Source organism: Ursus arctos, unplaced genomic scaffold (assembly GCF_023065955.2).
Source record: "Ursus arctos isolate Adak ecotype North America unplaced genomic scaffold, UrsArc2.0 scaffold_17, whole genome shotgun sequence".
In the NCBI taxonomy this organism is placed as follows: Eukaryota; Metazoa; Chordata; class Mammalia; order Carnivora; family Ursidae; genus Ursus; species Ursus arctos.
The window spans coordinates 32338346-32355888 of NW_026622841.1; positions in this window are offsets into that span (position 1 = coordinate 32338346).

Consider the following 17543-nt stretch of genomic DNA (forward strand, 5'->3'; position numbering starts at 1 on the left):
CTAGACCCCTTCCAAAATAGGTCTTGATCTATACCATTGCTCCGAAAAGCCAAGACTGACCAAGAGAAGCTCTGAGGTCACCACTGCTCAATCCAAGCATTCTAAGGGAAGCAAATCTGTTACTTGCTTCCCATCTGCAAAAAAATACATGAAATCTATTATAGGCAGTCCATCAAAGGGAAAGGTGGGTATTCATGATGGTATTTTAGACATTATGACATATGAGTCTTGTTATTTTGAAAAGAATTACCCTCTTGTAAAAGCTGTGTCTTCCGAACAAACCACTGTGAAGAGTGAAAAGAGGGCAACCAGAAGAAGCGATATTTAAAGACTTAACGATTCTTTTGGTTTCTGAAAGTCCTAACTTCAAAGGAAAAGTGTCATTTACACCAATGTCATCTTAATTAATGATTTAGAAGAAAGTACATTCCACTAAGATTCACAAAAACCCGAGTTTTATACCTGGCTTCCTCACTGATTGACTTTGTGACCTTGGACTATTTACTTAATATTTCAAGACTTCAGTTTTCTCAACATAAAATGAGGGAATCATTCTAAATGATTTCTAATATTCCTTCCAGCATTAACATCCTGCAAATGTATTCGTTGAAGATAGGAAACCTCAAATGAGCATTTGGTTTAAAGTGTGACTGGTTTTACAATCAGATTTATTGTCTATGACCTATTCAGAATCCAATATCTACCTGAGGAATTCTCAATGCTCATCTCAGACACCACAGCGTTCGGAACTTTAGCAGGCAGAGACTTTAGCAGGTTTTTACCCTGACCCTTTATATAATAGATTAGGGAACCGTGCCCCAGTGAAATGATATCTGGCTAGGGCTATTTAGCTATAGGCTGAGCCGGACATAAAACTAGAATATTCTAATTGAAAATATGTACCAAAAGTTATAACTAATTAAAATGTATATTTCTATATATAATCTGGAACCTAATTATTGAGTTCACCTGATTTTAGGGTAAGTGACTCAATTAAGTGAATGCAAAGGTGATAAAAGTTGGAAGCTGCATAATGATCAATCCTAACAGAATTGTACCTTGCAAGCTGCATGAACAAACTCCAAAACTGATAAATCAGGAATTGGTCAAATTTTTTCATGTTGTTTTTAAAGTTCACATTAATTAATCATAATTTTTCAGGCTATCAGTTTCAAAAGTCTTGCCAAGTAAGATCCCTGAAGGTAGAGCTCATATTTTTCCTGTTTTATTATCTGCTCTGCACCTGAAGGCTGGGCAGCCAGGGACACAGGATAGAAATCAGCTCAGGCACAAGTTCCCTATGTAAACTTGAACAAATCATTTCATGTCTCTCTGAATATTTTCTTCACACCAATAAAACAAGGAGACTGGAATATAACCTTTAGCATGCACTTCAACTCTGAAATTCCAGGATTCTAGTAGATAGATAGAAACATACATACATATGTACATACTTGATTGATAAACTTTTTTCCTGAATTAAAGTGGATATAAACAAAAAGTCGAACTGAGTGAGATGCTCAAGTTCCCAGCGCAAGAGAATTTTTTTCTTTTTCTCCCCAGCATGCAGTAGGAACTGGTTAAACTAGAAAAATTCAAGTTATAAATATTTAAACTGCTTTTTTACAACATGGAGCTTAGATGCAAAGGCGTTAAGCACTTTAAGAAATAGATTGAAAAGAAATGTCATTATCTTGATTTTCTGAATTGATTTGCTTAATAACAATACTTAGCATTTATATAGTGTTCTGTATTTTCAAATTGCTTTATAATCATTAATCAGTTAATTCATGCAACCTCTCTGCGAGGTCAAGATTATTATCCCAATTTTACAGACAAAGAAATTGAGATGTGGAGAAATTAAGTGACTTGCCCAAGGTCATTGAGGAAGTGAGTGACAGGCTCTGGATTAAAACTTTGAGACTGAGTCTACACTGGCTAAATGAATTGTAGAATTGACATAATCAACTGAATAATTAAAGAAGAAATAACCATTTTCTCCAAAATAGCTAGAAAATTGATATAACGCTGGGTACTTACTAGGCTTTTATTATCTAAATGGTTGCTATTTTACATTTCACATATAGAAATAAACCACAGAAATACTTGTAAACGAAATGTAATTTGTGCTGTTTTGTTCTCCTTAATCGTAACAGTCTGCACCAATCTGATTGACCTACTGGAGCTCTGCAAAGCATTTCTCTTTGATTTTAGAAATCCCCAAAACAGCCCCAGTTAAAATTTCTCTGTTTTAATCCAGTGAACATCTACAGAATTTTTAACGTTAAGACTGCAGTTCTTTTTATTATACCACGAAGGATAAGAGGCAGATGAAATAAATATTTTGTGGACCAGATAGTTTTTCATTTGGTCCTTAAAGGATGAGATATATTTTGATAGGAGGGAACTAGATCCGAAGAAACACCCTGGGTGAGAAGAAAAAGGTGAGGAAGAAATAGTCTGGTAGGTAGAGGCTTCAAGACAGAAGTCAGGCTGGGTGTGAAAGACAGTGTGAAAGTGAAGGAGACAAGAATGTATAATATGATGAGGCAGGGGCATGTTAAGGAAAGAAGTCTGATTCAGAGCAACACTGGAGACTCTTAGGTAGGAGACTGGAAAACCATAGATCAAGTTATTTATTCCTCACAATTAGTTTTCACTCTTGTTATTGTTTCCTCCCAACTATATTTAAAATTTTATAATGAAAACAATGTTTGAAAGAGAGATGTTAGAATGCTTCCAGGCTTTGCTGTGCTTTTAACTAGCTCTGGAACCTGGGACAAATTTTCAGACTCAATTTCATCATGAAACTGTGTGGAATAGAGACAAGAAAAAAAAGAGACCAATGTCACCTGAGCACTATAAGGCAGTATCGTGCCAGCTCCTATCCATCCGTCAACTCATTTAATGCTGGACAACCTTAGGAAGTGGATGTTATTTATTTATGGGTGAGCAAATGAATATTTAGAAATATTAAAAAGCATGCTCAAAGAAGTGGTAAAGCTGGTTTTTTAATTCAGGTCTACACAGACTGAAAGCAAAGCTCTAGTGTCTTTATCTGACATCCACCTCTTTTAGGATAACATAAAATGAAGATGAAGTTAGGATAAAGGCAAATTAAGTGCATTTTCAAGTAAGTCACTAGTTTCCAAATGTTGTTGCAAAGAATCACTTGGGAATCTTTAGAAACTATTATGTCACACAGCATTGGGACACTTTAAAACTTCCCATGTGATTGGGAACTATACATATAAGCCAATATTATTAGACCCATCTGAGAGAGGCAGCAGCCAACCATACTCAGCATGAGAAATGATAAAGACCTCTTCTGGTTGAGATTTTTTTTTAAAGATTTTATTTATTTATTTGAGAGAGAGAGAGACAGAATGAGTGGGATGAGGGGCAAAGGGAGAAGCAGGCTCCCCACCAAGCAGGGAGCCCAACATGGGGCTTGATCCCAGGACTCCAAGACTATGACCTGAGTCGATGGCAGATGCCCAACTCACTCAGCCACCCAGGTGTCCCTGGTTGAGAATTTTTCCAAAAATATTTAATAGAATTAACATATTCTATTGGCTGATTTTTGCGTTGATGAGCTTCTAAGACATATTAAGATTTTAAAAGAATGGAAACCATTTTACGTGGTTGACAACAGTCTCATTGTCTTCCTCTGATTCTATTTTATTTCTCTATCTATCTTTTCCTCTCTCTCTCTTCTCTCTTCAGGGCATAGAGATTTAATTGGAATCATCTCAAGCCTTAATTATTTCAAAAATCATCCCTGGCAATAGTTCTCATTTTTAAGATCTGCTCATGCCATGACCATGAGTAGGGAAAAGCAAAGACTTCGGGGTTAGACACACCTAAAGTTTTATGTTGGCTCTACCAATTATGTAAATCTGTAGTCTTGAACAAACTGATTAACCTCACTAAACCTCAACTTCCTCACTTGTAAAGTGAGAATAAAAATACCTCAAAGAGAAATTGTAGACTCACACATGCTTCCCTGGTCACCACCCTGGCATACAATGGCCTTCTTTTTTCGCTCCCCAACCTGTCACTAAATAATGTCATTCAAAACAGTAACTTTCTCTTTCCCTGTGTTTTCTATGAATTTTGGCATTAACCTATACTTTCTTTCATACCACACTGTCTCATTTCAGACTTACCTCATTGTCTCTTATTATTGCTATTTTATCTTTTTTTGTGTGTGTGTGTTTTGTGCAGGTACTTATCTCTGCAAAAACTTAATAAGTTCTTTAAAGATAGAGAAATATGATATTCAAAGAGTTTTATTCACTTTTCCAGCCCTCTCCCATCTCCTCCCTGTCCTCATTCTCTGTCCCTACTGCTAGGCATCTATAAAAGCAAATATCTCACAGGATTTACATCTATAGTTGTTGACATATATGACATATATAGTTTACAGTCATGTTTTCTGAAAAGCAATGAGGTTCTCATTACTGGTATCACTTTTCCAGTTGGTCTCAATGACGAGGATTTGAGCAAGCAGAGTTTTTGGGGGACTCTCTAAGTGTTGAGGTACAGAAAAGTGGGAATATGTCAAAGTCCATAAAAATTTACTTTTTGTTTAAGGCTACAGTCACACAGGACACCAGTAACCTGATCTTGAGCACAGCTTTTTCTTGACGTTACGTGACAGTGAGACCGGATAAAAATCCTTAAGAGGGGCCCTACAGCAGAACCCTGATGCCCTAAAGCATAGAATTTGATCGCCCCTATCTTAGTGCAAAACTTCAAATATTGTTTGACTTTAGAAGTCTTTTAAATCCAGCTACTATGCTCACTTGGAACAAGACAGTGAATTTCAACAACTGACATATACTCTTCTCTAGGGGAGTTTACCACTCTTTCATTTCAAATTTTCTAGGTAACATCTTAACTCAAGATTCTTTACTGAAATTTCTGGGTAAAATAAATTAAGTATGCCCAGCTGCTGCCCCAATATAATGGAATATAATGGATTTATAATGCATATGTATTTCTAAATCATTCTTTTTCTGGACAGTGGAATCTGGAACATACTTCTCTCTTCTTTCTGTTTATTCAAATCCTGCTCAAGACTTTAAACCCCACTTTAAATACCTCTGTGACACTCTCAACATAGCAGCTCTTACTGATCTTTTCTTTCAATGTCTTACAGTGAGGATGCCCTGCACTGCAACAATTGAACAATTATATGATATTTTCATGTGCTGTCTGTCATCTCTTACTTTCTACACTGCATATGTTTTAGTTTCGTGTGTCAGCATTGATTGGAAGCCTCTGAATGGCAAGAGACTTGTTTTCTCAACATGCATTTTCTATCAGTCTGTATTTATAGAAGGTGCTCACAAATTCATGTTTATTTGTTGATCTTCAATGACTTTGGTTTTGAGAAGGAGAGGAATGGGAAGAATTTTAAGAAAGAGAAGTTGGCCTACAGAACAAAGGGTAAATTTAATGAAATCTGGATTATTTACATACAAATTTACTTTATGAATTCTCCATGGCATTTGAAAAGCTTATCCTGGTTCTCTCTCCTTTGCTTTTTTTCTAAGTCCCCTTCCTCTGTTGTTATTTGGTATGCGCTTTGGGAATGCAAATTATTTCTTTAACATTAGACCAAAGCAAAACATAATTAGAAAGGGAGATCAAAGATGCATCCTCTAATACATCTCAAGGCCAAATATGAATGATTTCTGAATGATCTGCTATTTTACTAAATCGTGTCACACAGATAATCAAAAGTTATGCTACCACATTAATCTTGCATTAACCCCTGCATTTTGAGGATGATAGTGTGAATTTCTCCAAAATAGTATTGATCTCCTTTAACACTGCATGTGGACTCTGGCTTGGCAAACTATGAGTTAGTGTGAAAGCTAAAGAGCATGGGGATACTTTAAAAAACATAAACAAATAAAATGTGAAAAGCAATAAAAAGCAAAGCACTGACTACAATCACCAGCTCTCATGATGCCTTCTGAAGCTCCGTGGATTGGCAAGAGATGGAAGTATTCATCATAATAGCAGGAAGGAAGGACTATTCCACATAATTGTCTGCCTAGCCAGGCATTCCTACTTTGGTGATAAAAATGTTTGTTGAAATTGTGAAGCCTAATGAAAGTAAACACAGTGATTTTGGCTCAAAGGAAAATAAAATATAGAGTGGCACATCTATTCTAACATTCATATATGTGAAAGACTGTACTAAATAGGAGTAGGAAGACCCTATTCTCAGACTTTCAATATGTAGTATATGGGAACAAATAGACAAATAAAATCAAACAATCAAGGCAAAAAGAACAATATTTGGAGGTAGACCATACCTTGGAAATCAATTAATCCAATTCCCTTATTCTGCAGATGAAGAAACTGCCCTTGGGAGGTTAAGTGACTTGCCCAAGATAACACACTTCTGTCACCTTGGCAAAATATGGCAAAATCTAAAAATGGCTAACTCCCAATTTACCATTCCTTTCACCACATCATCATGGAAAGAAGGAATTCTGATAGACATAGTTAACATGGTGGGAAGAATTTTCAAAGAGAAGTTTGGGTGCATTTTTTTTTTAAGAAAAGCTTTGTAGATTATAGATATATAGTGAATGGGCTAGTTCAATATGCAGAATTATCTAGGGAAGAGAAACTGGTTAGGTGATATCTAACATGTCTCTGTGCCCCAGAAAGGAGTTTCAGTGATACCTCTTTTGGGAGTGGGTTGATCAAAATGTCAGCAGACTTCAAAAATGATCATATGTGCCAATTTGCAGTAAATAGTGGTGCCCCGTCTCTATAGTAACTCTCATCAAAGCCCCCCACTTTCCAAGAAGAGATGCCAGAGTCAAGTGAAAATTGTTCAACACTCTGACTTGACCAGTTTACGTGAAGATTCAGAGGATGAACTAGCTCTCAACCCTGAAGGTACTGACACTGGGGCAAGCTGTGTGTGGGAAAACTTCCACCATCCTGGGATTCCAGTAATGAATTCTGTCTTGCTTTCTGTCCCAGTGATTTGGGAAAGTTGAGTTACTATTAGTTTCATTTCATAATTCATTAGTTTGATTGAGTGTCACTAAACTGAACATCTGGAGACAAATGAAAGGTACATAAATAACAATCACATTTTTACAAGATGGGAAAATAAAAATCTATTTTGGAAAATACAGTGGTAATAAGCTGCTCTAGAAACTGTGTAAATGAAAGAAAGCCATCTATGTTCCACTTTGTCATAAATCCAAGCAAAATGGCTTCATTAGAAATATTTACAAGATTCCAACTGGTTATGTATTTTACCTGGTAACTTTATAAGTGTGTGAATATCTTCCTGAAATATATAAGTACATACTGTGAATTTAATTATACATATACATATGTATGTAAATGTACACACATCTATATTCCTCAAAATATTTCTATGAGGTGAGCATATGTTAATGAAATTTCTTCTCCACTTTCATTTTTGTGTCAGAATCCTAAAGTAGGAGGGGATTATAAAATCTACTGACTGCTCCATCACTGTAGTCTCCACACTTATTGACCAGAACATAGAACTTTGTACGCATTCAACTGGTAAATGAGATCATATTATTTCTTTCTTTAAAACCATCCAATTGCTTCAAATTATACTTCAACCTGAATCCCTACTCAAACCATCATAAGACCTTAAACTATACGGTCCTGCCTTCCCTTTTTTCTTTTTTCTTTTCTTTTTTTTTTTTTTAAAGGTTTTATTTATTTATTTGACAGAGATAGAGACAGCCAGCGAGAGAGGGAACACAAGCAGGGGGAGTGGGAGAGGAAGAAGCAGGCTCATAATGGAGGAGCCTGACGTGGGGCTCGATCCCGTAACGCCAGGATCACGCCCTGAGCCGAAGGCAGACGCTTAACCGCTGTGCCACTCAGGCGCCCCATGCCTTCCCTTTTTTCAAGCTACTATTTTCTTTTCCCCCTTCTTTAGTCTATTAGACTTTTTAATTTTTTTTTTTTTTTTTTTATGTGCAACACAGAACTTGTTTCTACCTTAGGCCTATTGATACCTGCTGCTCTCTTCCTGGAATCTTGGGAGTCCCATGCATTTTATGTCTGCCTCTTTCATGCTACTTACTCAGAGGGGTCATTTCTGACCACCTAATTTAAAAGAACTCTAGTCCAGCTAGCCTCCTCTGCAATCACCCTGGGTTCCTATCTTCACAAGACTTACCTTTTTCTTTAAACAATTTTAAAATTTACTTCACATGCATTTTTTTTTTTTTTTGGCTTTTGCGTCCATATTCCCCAGCAGAATTTAAACACCCTAAAATTCTGGCTATTATTTGTCCTATTCACTGCCATAGCCCTAGTATGTGGACGAGTGCCTGGCCTAGTGTAGATGCCAAGTAAATATGGAACAAATGGATTAATTCATTGAAAAGTGGGACTACGAAGAGGAGAGGGAGAGAAAATATCCACATTCCAGAATATACTAAGGCATTTTATTTAATCTGGGTTTCTCACTTTAGTTGGGGAGAGATGGTGAGTGCTAAACTCTTTTCTCTACCAGGGGAAGAGAATGATAAGAGTTAGGGGAATTAGGATGGATATCAAATGCTTTCTCTCTGGACCTTCTTAGCTTTTATAGGAGCTGAGGAAAACCCATTACTGGACTCTGGAAGGTGGATCCCCATTCCTTATTTAATACTTCTGTCCACATGCTTCTGCTTAAATTAGTAGACGGTAGGATCAAGACATCCAAGATTTTAACGGTATCCCCAGCTACTTTTGATGTCCAAACATTTTGGAAATTTAAGGAAGGCAACTCCCATTTCTTCTATCTTAGGAGACATGCTAACACAAGCTAGCTTCATTGACACTGTGGTATAAGGAGATGCCTTTGTTCAAGGCTTCATATACATCCATTGATGGGAAGCACGATGAAGATGCTGGCAGGTACCTCACTTGAACAATTAATATCTCCTAAATACCTCTTACATTCTTGGTAATGTGTTGAGTTCTATATGGTTCAAAAAAAAAAGAAGGTTCATGACATTGATTCTACTTTAAGTGACTAAATGATACTGTGAGGAAACAGGCTTACAGGACAAATAAAAGAGCTGCACAGTCAAACTGATTGCAACACAAACCTAGCCCAGCCCTCCTTGCTCTTTTTATAATCATGACTGAACTGGATGGATTCTGAGGTAAGATGGTTGAGTTTACTTTAAAAGTGATGTGTATGTATGTGTGTTATACGTGGTGTAAGAGGGTTTGGATTCCAACTGTGAATATACACAAGGTAAAGAAGGTTGAATTTGGCCAGAACCAGTAATCATCAGTTCTAAGGCTCACTTATTATAAGTGACCTTTGGCAAATCATTTGGGTCCTTTGGCATCAGTTTGTCCATCTCTAATCCAAAATAAACCTGCTTAATTGTGACGTGACCAGGAAAACCACTCAGAGCCAAATCTTTTTTGTTTGATCCCACCTCCTACTAATTTAAGCAGAAATATAAATGTAAAATAAAAATTTGTGATGAATAAACAATGAGATTAACAGTGCCTGCAGTAAACATAAAAGGTTTGATTTGGAGGTGAGACTGGAGTTGGTTTCTGAAAAATTCTTCACATTTGTATGGATGAAAGCAAGTAAAGACATCAACTGAAGGAGTGAGGATGATGAAGACACTATTAATAGTGACAAAATGATCTCTCATTCCCTCTTAAAAACTTTCTCCTGCTATATTCATTCACTTAACATTTATAAAGCCCCTTGTATGTATTAATGGGATATCAGGGAAGGCAATATAGAATCAAATACAGATATCAAGGTCAGGATTCAAATCTTTGCTGGCTTTTTTGCTAGTTTTATGACCTTGGCTATGTTACTTGATTTCTCTGAATCTCATTTTGTGTGTGTGTGCATGTGTGAGCGTGTGTATGTATAAAATAGGCATTATAACAACTACCTCACAGAATTACTTAAGATTTAACTAAAATAAATTATATCTACCACCTAGCTCAGTACTTGGCATACTCAATAAATCTTTTTTTTTTAAAGATTTTATTTATTTATTTGATAGAGACAGAGACAGCCAGCGAGAGAGGGAACACAAGCAGGGGGAGTGGGAGAGGAAGAAGCAGGCTCATAGCGGAGGAGCCTGATATGGGGCTCGATCCCAGAACGCCGGGATCACGCCCTGAGCCGAAGGCAGACACTTAACCTCTGTGCCACCCAGGCGCCCCGGCATACTCAATAAATCTTAAGTGCTTCTCCTTTACCCTATGTTGGGACGGAGGTTGTCTTGTAGGCCCTAGGTCAGTTACCAAAGCGTAGCTAATAAAGGCTGTCTTCACTACAGCAAATTAAAGAACAATCATGGTGTGGCAGGGGCTCCTCATGGACTGTTCTTTGTTACTGTTATTTATAGCTGAAAGCCCATTTCCCAGAATTCAATTCTATTGTATTTAATTTAAAAAGTGCTTAGTGAACATTGTTGTCATCCAAGATGTGTGTTTGTTCACAAAGGAACAGGTAGTCTCCTCATCCTTAAAAACAAAACAAAACAAAACAAAACAAAACAAAACACAAACTCCTCTAGTTGGAGAAACATTACAAATCAACACGCAAAGCAGGCAGACAGTAAGAGAATTGGAACATGATTAAATTTTGAGTGGTACAGACTAAAAAGGGAGGAAGAGAAATTCATGAAGGATATGGGTCCCAAACTGGTATCTGAAGGATCAAGAGCAAATGAATATTCAAGAGGAGTATACTCTAATTCTGGGAAATGAGCAGCTAAGCCTGCTCAGTGTGAGGAGGAGGACTATAGTGAGAGATCAATTGGAAAAATAAAGTTAGGGTAAAATTTTTGAAGGCTTTATAGGTCAGGCTGTTGAGTTTAGAATTGAACTTCCACATGAAATATAGCAATGAGGCTCACTTTGCAGATGAAAAGAAAGGATCTGGGGTCAGCCAGCCTCCTGTCTCCAATGATTGGCTCTAATGATGAGTTTCCAATCACATCACTGAAATGCACAGTGCTCAGGACTACAAAGCTATCCCATGGAGGAATCCAGAAATAGCACCTCCACCTGCATACATTTAAAATATGATTTGATTTTTCAGGTATCTTATTTAGACACAACTTACATTCTTTGTAAAAAAAAAAATATATATGGATCCCTCTGTAATGGCAACAAAATATCCAGAAGAGAGAAAAACACTAATCAAGCCCATGTAATTCTATTTGATGCTCTTATCCTCGGAGAGTGAAAATCTGATGTACTAAAACAGTGACTAGACCTACAGCCTTTATAAAACTCTGTAGGATGTTTCTGGGGTGAAAATCAGCAATTTTGAATTCTGGTGAGCATCAAATATTGTTTGGGCAGACTTTTTAATATTTCTGGTCCTCAGAAACCTAATCTTTTCCCATTTGGGGGTGACAGTGACCTTAAATCAGCTATTCACAATCTGTTGGCAAGTGAAATCAAAATATATGCTTAGACAACCTTTTTTGCACATCCTCACGGAGGGGAAAAAAATAATAAAAGGAGTTCTCAGCCCAGAATATAAACTATGCTGACAATTACACTTGGCCTGCCTAGACATTTCCTGTGCTAAACTCCACGAGGAGAGTAATGCAAAGCTGCCTTGCACATGGAGAAAAATCAATTCCATAAGAGATATATCTTCATGTGTCATGATCCAGTGTATGATTGTGGCCTTTGATGTCTATTTAGCTGGCAGAAAATTTACAGCCATAACTTTTAATTCCCAGCAATGAGTGCAGCAAAAATAACTTAACAGTTAAATAGGAACCTTGTGCTCATTGGGTGACTGTAATCAACTGCCAGGAATGACCTTGAAATTGGACATTCCTCTCTGCTTAAGCGCCATTAGCAATATTTTTCAGAAAGCAAACCATTTAGCTGGTTGGCAAAAAAAAAAAAAAAAAGTACCGATAAAAATCTACTCTTGGCTACTCTCTAAATTGCATTGCACTATCTGTTCGCCAGCTGAGGGTGAAGAGCATTGTATATTAAAAGATTTTCATTGTGTAATAATGTGAATACCAGCAGCAGTAATTATAAAATCAATAATTCGTAATAAATATGTCCTCCTTATATAATTACTAAATGATTGCAAAACCAATATTATGCACTAGTTAGAATGGAAAAGGTTGCCATTAAAGACTTTCTATATTACACATTATTGTTCAAATCTTAAACACCTTTGGTCAAATGAAGCAAAGCTTTATCCTCATCAGAATTAAGCTAAATGCTATTTCTTTTCAAGCTACTAAAAAGTATTTGACTCATGGTGAAACTAATTATTAGATTAAAATACCCATCTTCAACATGATTATGTACGGTAATTCTACTGTCTCCTTTGTTTTGTGTTAGATCATGTTGTGATTTTTACCTCAGTGAGGGTATGTGTATCTATCCACATTCATCTGTGTCAGGAGTCCATCTATTGTCATTTCTCATGTCTTATAAATAAAGCCAAACCACCAGAGAAATTTTCATTAGCCCTTATATTTCAATTCACCACACAAGAGAGCATGTTCCTACTGGGAGAAAGTCAACCACGTTCCCCTTTTGTGAAGACAAAGTATGTTTCTGGTCTTTGATTTCATTACTTCTGAATTGTCCATAACCCTGTGAGGTTGCTGAGAAGGGGTCACTACTGTTTACTGCTGGTCTTACCGACACAAGAGCTGAGCACTTGCCAGAGACCCACTTAGATTGGAGCACAACACCTGTGGCATCAGACTTAGAGATTAGTCCTCTACCTTATGCATTCTTCCTATATTTCCTAAGAAGTATTTAAAGTGTGTATTTATTAAGCTCCTACTCTGTGCAGCCAGCCCTGTGTTGAAAACATGAGGAAAACAAAGAAAAAAAAGGGGAAAATATGGTTCTTAGCTTTAGGCAGTTTATCTAGTTGGTATCATAACAGTTTTGGAAATATTCTAGGAAAAATAATTTTTATGTCACACAGACTGTGATGGCAATGTTAAGCCTTATGAAGATCGTATTTATTAGTTTACATGATGAAAACCCTCTCATGGGACCACATGATACAAAAAAATCTGATCGGTACATACAAGGTTAATGTCAAAATCAAAATGGATCCTGTGGGCCACAGCCTTGACAACTCAAATATCTATCATGGACTCCATATTTCTAGGGCTTATTTTTCTGACCACTCAACCCTAACCTGATAGCTCACCTTCCTGACCTGCCATAGTGCAGACCATTCATCACTCCTGCCTAGTATTTTGCTCTTCTCACTTTGCATATTGTATTAGGGTTCTGTGAAGAAAAAGAACTAATAAGATGTATGTATGTATGTATGTATGTGTGTCCGTATGTAGATAGAGACAGAAAGGGTGAGAGATTTCTTTTAAGGAATTTGTTCACACAACTGTGGAGGTTGGGAAGTCCAAAATCTGCAGGGCTGGCAGATAGACTAGAGATCCAGAAAAGAGTTCACATTGCAACTCAAATCCAAAGGCAGTCTGGAGGCAAAATTTCTTCTTCCTTAGGGGATCTCAGTCTATTTTCTCTTTAGTCCTTCAACTGATTGGAAGGGGCCAACCCACATTATGGACAGTAATCTGCTTCACTCAAAGACTACTGATTTAAACGTTAGTCTCCTACAAAAAAAATACCTTCACAGAAATATCCAGACTATGTTTGATTATAACTGGGTATTGTGGCCTACCCAACTGCACACATAAAATTAATCACCACACATCTAAACTTTCCAGCAAAGAATCCATCCATTGGAAGGGACTTTCGATATCAAGTCTTATCCAAACACTTCATTTTAGAAATGACAATACCGAGAACAACAACTTTTGCATAGTTTCTTGTAATTTCACAGTACCTGGCACTGTTTGGGGCTCACCCATTCATTTGTTTTTGATTTTTCATTCACAAACACATATCAAAAGGTAACTCTTTTTTTTTTTTAAGATTTAATTTATTTATTTGTCAGAGAGAAAGAGTGAGAGAGCACAAGCAGGGGGAGCAGCAGGCAGAGGGAGAAACAGGCTCCCTGCTGAGCAGGGAGCCCAATGCAGTACTCGATCCCAGGACTCTGAGATCATGATCTGAGTTGAAGACAGACACTTATATGACTGAGCCCCCCAGGTGTCCCCCAAAAGGTAATTCTTAAATAGAATTCTGGTTTCTAATCTAGCCTTGCAACATAATTTGCACATAAATATAAAACATAAAATGAGTGATTATAAAGCAGCATGAATGACTTGTGTTGGTGTCTGATGGAAGCAGAGAGGTGATCATAGCAAAGGAATGGTATCATATATTTCTGATTCTTTGCTTGCTCAAATGCAGACATTTGTAGTGGATTCTTGAAGTATGTGCTACTTTATGTTATCGAAAATTGAGTGACTATACTATTTTTGGAAAGAACACTGACAGAGACTTTTTATGGCTATTTGGTTCCAGCTTTTGGAATTAAAGTAGCAAACCTTAAGTATTTCTAAGTTTTTGGTCTAACAATTCTATTTCTAATAATTTCTGTTTCTAATAATTTAGACTATATATATATATATATATACCCAAAGATATATCTGCAAGCATGCCCACTGCAGTATTTTTGTTACAGACATAAAATAGAAGCAATGTACATGTTTATCAGTACAGGATTAATAGTTATGGTACAGCTCTGCTCTCAGTCACCATGGAAAAACTATTAAGCAATGTGAGTAAGACTTATACATCCTTGGTGGACAAGATCTCCAAGATTTAGAAGAAGCCACAGAATAATATATGGAGTATGATCCCTCTTATTGCATACATGCAAATGAGCGGTAAACAACTGTTAGGAGACAAATTTTATGGTGGTTATCATGAGAAAGAAGAGTGCAATTGGGATATGGGCAAAAGGAATATTTTGTGCTTTAATCTATATACTTCTGTATTTTTTCAATCATTTAAAATTATTGTTATGCCTTGAAAAAGCAAAGCAAAGCTGGTGACTACATAATTCTAGACTTCAAGTTATATTACAAAGCTGTAATAATCAAAATAGTATGGTACTGGCACAAAAATAGACACATAGATCAATGGAACAGAACAGAAAACCCAGAAATGAACCCACAACTATATGGTCAATTAATCTTTGACAAAGCAGGAAAGAATATCCAATGGGAAAAAGAACGTCTCTTCAACAAGTGATGTTGGGAAAACTAGACAGCAACATGCAAAATAATGAAATGGGACCATTTTCTTACACCATACACAAAAATAGATTCAAAATGGATTAAAGACCTAAATGTGAGACCTGAGACCATAAGAATCCTAGAGGAGAACACAGGCAGTAACCTCTTTGACATATCTTCTTTCTAGATATGTCTCCCAAGGCAAGGGAAACAAAGGTAAAAATAAACTATTGGGACTACATCAAAATAAAAAGCTTCTGCACAGTGAAGAAAACAATCAATAAAACTAAAAGGCAACCTACAGAGTGGGAGAAGATATTTGCAAACGACATATCTGATAAATGGTTAGTATCCAAAATATATAAAGACCTTATAAAATTCAACACTTATAAAGCAAATAACCCAATTAAAATATGGGCAGAAGACATGAATAGTTATTTTTCCAAAGACATACCAATGGCCAACAGACACATGGAAAGATACTCAACATCCTTAATTGAGGAAAATACAAATCAAAACTACAATGAGATACCATCTCACAGGTGTGAGAATGGCTAAAATCAACAACACAGGAAACAACAGGTGTTGGCAAGGATGTGGAGAACGGGGAACGCTCTTGCACTGCTGGTGGGAATGCAAACTAGTGCAGCCACTCTGGAAAATAGTATGGAGTTTCCTCAAAAACTTAAAAATAGAGCTATCCTATGATCCAGCAATTGCACTACTAGGTTTTTACCCAAAGAATACAAAAACAGTAATGCAAGGGGATACATGCACCTTGATATTTATAGCAGCATTATGTACAATAGCCAAATTATGGAAACAGCCCAAGTGTCCATAGACTGATAATGGAATGGAATAGAATGATAATGGATAACGGAATGGAGTGGAATGGAATACTACTCAGCCATAAAAAAGAATGAAATCTTGCCATTTGCAATGACATGAATGGAACAAGAGGGTATTAGGCTAAGTGAAATAAATCAGTCAGAGAAAAATAAATACCATATGATTTCACTCATATGTGGAATTTAAGAAACAAATGAACCAGCGGGGGGGGGGGGGGCGGAGAGGCAGACCAAGAAACAAACTATTAACTATAGAGAACAAAATAATGGTTTCCAGAGGGGAGGTGGGGGGGGCAGAGTGGGAGAAACAGGTGATAGGGATTAAGGAGGGCACTTGTTGTGATGATTCAACACTTGTATGGAAGTGTTGAATTACACTACGTTGTATACCTGAAACTATATTACACTGTAAGTTAACTAACTGGAATTTAAATAAAAACTTTAAAGAATAAAATTATTGCTATGTATAATTTTAGTTTATTCATTTTCATTATTGTATAGCATTCCACTTTACAAAATATATACAGATATATTCTTTAGTGAAAGGGAAAAAAAAGAAATATGTATGTTTGTTTCTCAGAGAAACAGTATGTTTCTATTTTTATAAATTTTAGAAGCAAAAAATGCCCAAACTCTATTGTTTAAGGATGTTGACATAGTGAAACTATGAAGAGAAACAAAGATATAATTACCACAAAAGCCAGGACAGTGGTTTTCTCCAGGGAAGGAGGAAAGAGGTGTTGATTTAAAAAATGCAGAGTGGGGAATTTGAGACGTGTTCTATTTCTTCACTTGGGTTGCAGTTTGTAGGTACTGGTTCTGTAATTATTAAACTTACACAGATATTTACTTTTCTGTCCACATTGATATTGTACAATAACATGTACAAAAGTATAGTTGCATAATATAAAATGAGAGAACAAAGTCAAATTGGATGACGACTATTTACAAAATTTGGCATAAATATAAATGAAGGACAAATAGGTAAGTTAGAGACTTTTTTTGAAATATGCCAGAAAAGAAGTTCATAGAAACATAATACATCAAGAACAAAGGATTTTGCCTAGCATGGAACATGTAAGATGACATTAAGAACAGTGTAATGCATTCTATTTTATAGAATTTAAAACATTTTTGCATTTGGGCACCATTGTTTATCAAAAAAGTCACATACAATATTTTTACAGATGAGACTCAGGAATGAGAGATATTGAGTGAACACCTAGACCTTCTTATAGGATGATTTTACTACCAGTGGGTGCCCCCTTTAATTGCGACAGTCTCTCTCTCCCACCACCATGTTTCTGTCTCTCCATGCCCAGCCATGGGCCCAAGGATGCAAGGATGCTGCTCTATTGCCCCTTTAATCACCATATACTTTAGGGAGATTGTGGTTTTCTACAAACACTGAGTCTTAATAAAAACAATCCACTTTTTGACTAGTTAACAAATTCATAAACTACGTGAAGCAATTTTGTGCCATATTTTTTGTATTAATTTGGTGCAACATTACATT